The sequence below is a fragment of the Protomyctophum bolini genome (genome assembly GCF_963924005.1).
Source record: "Protomyctophum bolini genome assembly, chromosome: 4".
Classification (NCBI taxonomy): domain Eukaryota; kingdom Metazoa; phylum Chordata; class Actinopteri; order Myctophiformes; family Myctophidae; genus Protomyctophum; species Protomyctophum bolini.
Genome location: NC_137865.1, coordinates 52,550,000 through 52,556,516, shown reverse-complemented (window position 1 = coordinate 52,556,516; position 6,517 = coordinate 52,550,000).

The following is a 6,517-nucleotide window of genomic DNA, read 5'->3' as shown; positions in this document are numbered from 1 at the left end:
TTTTGGCAAATTAGGGTTTTGGCAAATTATTTAGCAGGCAAATTATTTAGCAGGCAAATTATTTTGCAGGCAAATTATTTTGCAGGCAAATTATTTAGCAGGCAAATTATTTTGCAGGCAAATTATTTTGCAGGCAAATTATTTAGCAGGCAAATTATTTTGCAGGCAAATTAGGGTTTTGGCAAATTAGGGTTTTGGCAAATTAGGGTTTTGGCAAATTATTTTGCAGGCAAATTATTTTGCAGGCAAATTATTAGGGTTTTGTAAAATTGTTTTGTCAAATTATTTTGTCAAATTTTACAAAATACTTTTTACAAAATACTTTTTACAAAATACTTTTTACAAAATACTTTTTACAAAATACTTTTTACAAAATACTTTTTACAAAATACTTTTTACAAAATACTTTTTACAAAATACTTTTTACAAAATACTTTTCACAAAATACTTTTTACAAAATACTTTTTACAAAATACTTTTTGTCAAATTATTTTGTCAAATTATTTTGCAGGCAAATTATTTTGCAGGCAAATTAGGGTTTTGGCAAATTATTTTGCAGGCAAATTATTTTGCAGGCAAATTATTTTGCAGGCAAATTAGGGTTTTGGCAAATTATTTTGCAGGCAAATTATTTAGCAGGCAAATTATTTAGCAGGCAAATTATTTAGCAGGCAAATTATTTTGCAGGCAAATTATTTTGCAGGCAAATTAGGGTTTTGGCAAATTAGGGTTTTGGCAAATTAGGGTTTTGGCAAATTATTTAGCAGGCAAATTATTTTGCAGGCAAATTATTTTGCAGGCAAATTATTTTGCAGGCAAATTAGGGTTTTGGCAAATTAGGGTTTTGGCAAATTATTTAGCAGGCAAATTATTTAGCAGGCAAATTATTTAGCAGGCAAATTATTTTGCAGGCAAATTATTTTGCAGGCAAATTTGTCAATTTTTTTGTCAAATTTGACAAAATACTTTTTACAAAATACTTTTTACAAAATACTTTACAAAATACTTTTTACAAAATACTTTTTACAAAATACTTTTAAAAAAATACTTTTTACAAAATACTTTTTACAAAATACTTTTTACAAAATACTTTTTGTCAAATACTTTTTGTCAAATTATTTTGTCAAATTATTTTGTCAAATTATTTTGTCAAATTATTTTGTCAAATTATTTTGGGGGGCAAATTATTTTGCAGGCAAATTATTTAGCAGGCAAATTATTTTGCAGGCAAATTATTTTGCAGGCAAATTATTTTGCAGGCAAATTAGGGTTTTGGCAAATTAGGGTTTTGGCAAATTATTTTGCAGGCAAATTATTTTGCAGGCAAATTATTAGGGTTTTGTCAAATTGTTTTGTCAAATTATTTTGTCAAATTTTACAAAATACTTTTTACAAAATACTTTTTACAAAATACTTTTTACAAAATACTTTTTACAAAATACTTTTTACAAAATACTTTTTACAAAATACTTTTTACAAAATACTTTTTACAAAATACTTTTTAAAAAATACTTTTTACAAAATACTTTTTACAAAATACTTTTTGTCAAATACTTTTTGTCAAATTATTTTGTCAAATTATTTTGTCAAATTATTTTGTCAAATTATTGTCAAATTATTTTGTCAAATTATTTTGTCAAATTATTTTGGGGGGCAAATTATTTTGCAGGCAAATTAGGGTTTTGGCAAATTAGGGTTTTGGCAAATTATTTTGCAGGCAAATTATTTTGCAGGCAAATTATTAGGGTTTTGTCAAATTGTTTTGTCAAATTATTTTGTCAAATTTTACAAAATACTTTTTACAAAATACTTTTTACAAAATACTTTTTACAAAATACTTTTTACAAAATACTTTTTACAAAATACTTTAAAAAAAATACTTTTTACAAAATACTTTTTACAAAATACTTTTTGTCAAATACTTTTTGTCAAATTATTTTGTCAAATTTTACAAAATACTTTTTACAAAATACTTTTTACAAAATACTTTTTACAAAATACTTTTTACAAAATACTTTTTACAAAATACTTTTCACAAAATACTTTTCACAAAATACTTTTTACAAAATACTTTTTACAAAATACTTTTTGTCAAATTATTTTGTCAAATTATTTTGTAAAAAGTATTTTGTAAAAAGTATTTTGTAAAAAGTATTTTGTAAAAAGTATTTTGTAAAAAGTATTTTGTAAAAAGTATTTTGTAAAAAGTATTTTGTAAAAAGTATTTTGTAAAAAGTGGGAACAAAGTGGGAACAAATTATTTTGCAGGCAAATTATTTAGCAGGCAAATTATTTTGCAGGCAAATTATTTTGCAGGCAAATTAGGGTTTTGGCAAATTAGGGTTTTGGCAAATTATTTTGCAGGCAAATTATTTTGCAGGCAAATTATTTAGCAGGCAAATTATTTTGCAGGCAAATTATTTTGCAGGCAAATTATTTTGCAGGCAAATTAGAGTTTTGGCAAATTAGGGTTTTGGCAAATTAGGGTTTTGGCAAATTATTTAGCAGGCAAATTATTTAGCAGGCAAATTATTTTGCAGGCAAATTATTTTGCAGGCAAATTAGGGTTTTGTCAAATTGTTTTGTCAAATTATTTTGTCAAATTTTACAAAATACTTTTTACAAAATACTTTTTACAAAATACTTTTTACAAAATACTTTTTACAAAATACTTTTTACAAAATACTTTTTACAAAATACTTTTTACAAAATACTTTAAAAAAAATACTTTAAAAAAAATACTTTTTACAAAATACTTTTTGTCAAATACTTTTTGTCAAATTATTTTGTCAAATTATTTTGTCAAATTATTTTGTCAAATTATTTTGTCAAATTATTTTGTCAAATTATTTTGTCAAATTATTTTGTCAAATTATTTTGTCAAATTATTTTGTCAAATTATTTTGGGGGGCAAATTATTTAGCAGGCAAATTATTTAGCAGGCAAATTATTTTGCAGGCAAATTTTTTTGTCAATTTTTTTGTCAAATTTGACAAAATACTTTTTACAAAATACTTTTTACAAAATACTTTTTACAAAATACTTTTTACAAAATACTTTTTACAAAATACTTTTTACAAAATACTTTTTACAAAATACTTTTTGTCAAATACTTTTTGTCAAATTATTTTGTCAAATTATTTTGTCAAATTATTTTGTCAAATTATTTTGTCAAATTATTTTGTCAAATTATTTTGGGGGGCAAATTATTTTGCAGGCAAATTATTAGGGTTTTGTCAAATTGTTTTGTCAAATTATTTTGTCAAATTTTACAAAATACTTTTTACAAAATACTTTTTACAAAATACTTTTTACAAAATACTTTTTACAAAATACTTTTTACAAAATACTTTTTACAAAATACTTTTTACAAAATACTTTTTACAAAATACTTTTTACAAAATACTTTTTACAAAATACTTTTCACAAAATACTTTTTACAAAATACTTTTCACAAAATACTTTTTACAAAATACTTTTTGTCAAATTATTTTGTCAAATTATTTTGTCAAATTATTTTGTAAAAAGTATTTTGTAAAAAGTATTTTGTAAAAAGTGGGAACAAAGTGGGAACAAATTATTTTGCAGGCAAATTAGGGTTTTGGCAAATTAGGGTTTTGGCAAATTATTTTGCAGGCAAATTATTTTGCAGGCAAATTATTTTGCAGGCAAATTAGGGTTTTGGCAAATTAGGGTTTTGGCAAATTAGGGTTTTGGCAAATTATTTAGCAGGCAAATTATTTTGCAGGCAAACTATTTTGCAGGCAAATTAGGGTTTTGGCAAATTATTTTGCAGGCAAATTATTTAGCAGGCAAATTATTTTGCAGGCAAATTATTTTGCAGGCAAATTAGGGTTTTGGCAAATTAGGGTTTTGGCAAATTATTTAGCAGGCAAATTATTTTGCAGGCAAATTAGGGTTTTGGCAAATTATTTAGCAGGCAAATTATTTAGCAGGCAAATTATTTAGCAGGCAAATTATTTTGCAGGCAAATTATTTTGTCAAATTTTTTGTCAAATTTGACAAAATACTTTTTACAAAATACTTTTTACAAAATACTTTTTACAAAATACTTTTTACAAAATACTTTTTACAAAATACTTTTTACAAAATACTTTTTACAAAATACTTTTTACAAAATACTTTTTACAAAATACTTTTTACAAAATATTTTACAAAATACTTTTTACAAAATACTTTTTGTCAAATTATTTTGTCAAATTATTTTGTCAAATTATTTTGTCAAATTTATTTGTCAAATTTATTTGTCAAATTATTTTGTCAAATTATTTTGTCAAATTATTTTGTCAAATTATTTTGTCAAATTATTTTGTCAAATTATTTTGTAAATTTATTTTGGGGGGCAAATTATTTTGCAGGCAAATTATTTTGCAGGTCAAATTATTTTGTCAAATTATTTTGCAGGCAAATTATTTTGCAGGCAAATTATTTTGCAGGCAAATTATTTTGCAGGCAAATTATTTTGCAGGCAAATTATTTTGCAGGCAAATTATTTTGAAGGCAAATTATTTAGCAGGCAAATTATTTTGCAGGCAAATTATTTTGCAGGCAAATTATTTTGCAGGCAAATTTTTTTGCAGGCAAATTATTTTGCAGGCAAATTAGGGTTTTGGCAAATTAGGGTTTTGGCAAATTATTTAGCAGGCAAATTATTTTGCAGGCAAATTAGGGTTTTGGCAAATTAGGGTTTTGGCAAATTATTTTGCAGGCAAATTTTGCAGGCAAATTATTTTGCAGGCAAATTATTTTGTCAAATTTTTTGTCAAATTTGACAAAATACTTTTTACAAAATACTTTTTACAAAATACTTTTTACAAAATACTTTTTACAAAATACTTTTTACAAAATACTTTTTACAAAATACTTTTTACAAAATACTTTACAAAATATTTTACAAAATACTTTTGTCAAATTATTTTGTCAAATTATTTTGTCAAATTATTTTGTCAAATTATTTTGTCAAATTATTTTGTCAAATTATTTTGTCAAATTATTTTGGGGGGCAAATTATTTTGCAGGCAAATTATTTTGCAGGCAAATTATTTAGCAGGCAAATTATTTTGCAGGCAAATTAGGGTTTTGGCAAATTAGGGTTTTGGCAAATTAGGGTTTTGGCAAATTATTTTGCAGGCAAATTATTTTGCAGGCAAATTATTTTGCAGGCAAATTAGGGTTTTGGCAAATTATTTTGCAGGCAAATTATTTAGCAGGCAAATTATTTTGCAGGCAAATTGTTTTGCAGGCAAATTGTTTTGCAGGCAAATTATTTAGCAGGCAAATTATTTTGCAGGCAAATTATTTTGCAGGCAAATTAGGGTTTTGGCAAATTAGGGTTTTGGCAAATTATTTTGCAGGCAAATTATTTTGCAGGCAAATTATTTAGCAGGCAAATTATTTAGCAGGCAAATTGTTTTGCATTATTATTATTTTGTCAAATTATTTTGTAAAAAGTATTTTGTAAAAAGTATTTTGTAAAAAGTATTTTGTAAAAAGTATTTTGTAAAAAGTATTTTGTAAAAAGTATTTTGTAAAAAGTATTTTGTAAAAAGTATTTTGTAAAAAGTATTTTGTAAAAAGTATTTTGTAAAAAGTATTTTGTAAAAAGTATTTTGTAAAAAGTATTTTGTAAAAAGTATTTTGTAAAAAGTATTTTGTAAAAAGTATTTTGTAAAAAGTGGGAACAAAGTGGGAACAAATTATTTTGCAGGCAAATTATTTAGCAGGCAAATTATTTTGCAGGCAAATTATTTTGCAGGCAAATTAGGGTTTTGGCAAATTAGGGTTTTGGCAAATTATTTTGCAGGCAAATTATTTTGCAGGCAAATTAATTTAGCAGGCAAATTATTTAGCAGGCAAATTGTTTTGCAGGCAAATTGTTTTGCAGGCAAATTGTTTTGCAGGCAAATTATTTAGCAGGCAAATTAGGGTTTTGGCAAATTATTTTGCAGGCAAATTATTTTGCAGGCAAATTATTTTGCAGGCAAATTATTTTGCAGGCAAATTAGGGTTTTGGCAAATTATTTAGCAGGCAAATTATTTTGCAGGCAAATTATTTTGCAGGCAAATTAGGGTTTTGGCAAATTATTTTGCAGGCAAATTATTTTGCAGGCAAATTATTTTGCAGGCAAATTATTTTGCAGGCAAATTGTTTTGCAGGCAAATTGTTTTGCAGGCAAATTATTTAGCAGGCAAATTATTTTGCAGGCAAATTATTTTGCAGGAAAATTATTTTGCAGGAAAAAATTTTTGCAGGAAAATTATTTTGCAGGCAAATTAGGGTTTTGGCAAATTAGGGTTTTGGCAAATTAGGGTTTTGGCAAATTATTTAGCAGGCAAATCATTTAGCAGGCAAATTATTTTGCAGGCAAATTATTTAGCAGGCAAATTATTTTGCAGGCAAATTATTTTGCAGGCAAATTAGGGTTTTGGCAAATTATTTTGCAGGCAAATTATTTTGCAGGCAAATTATTTTGCAGGCAAATTATTTTGCAGGCAA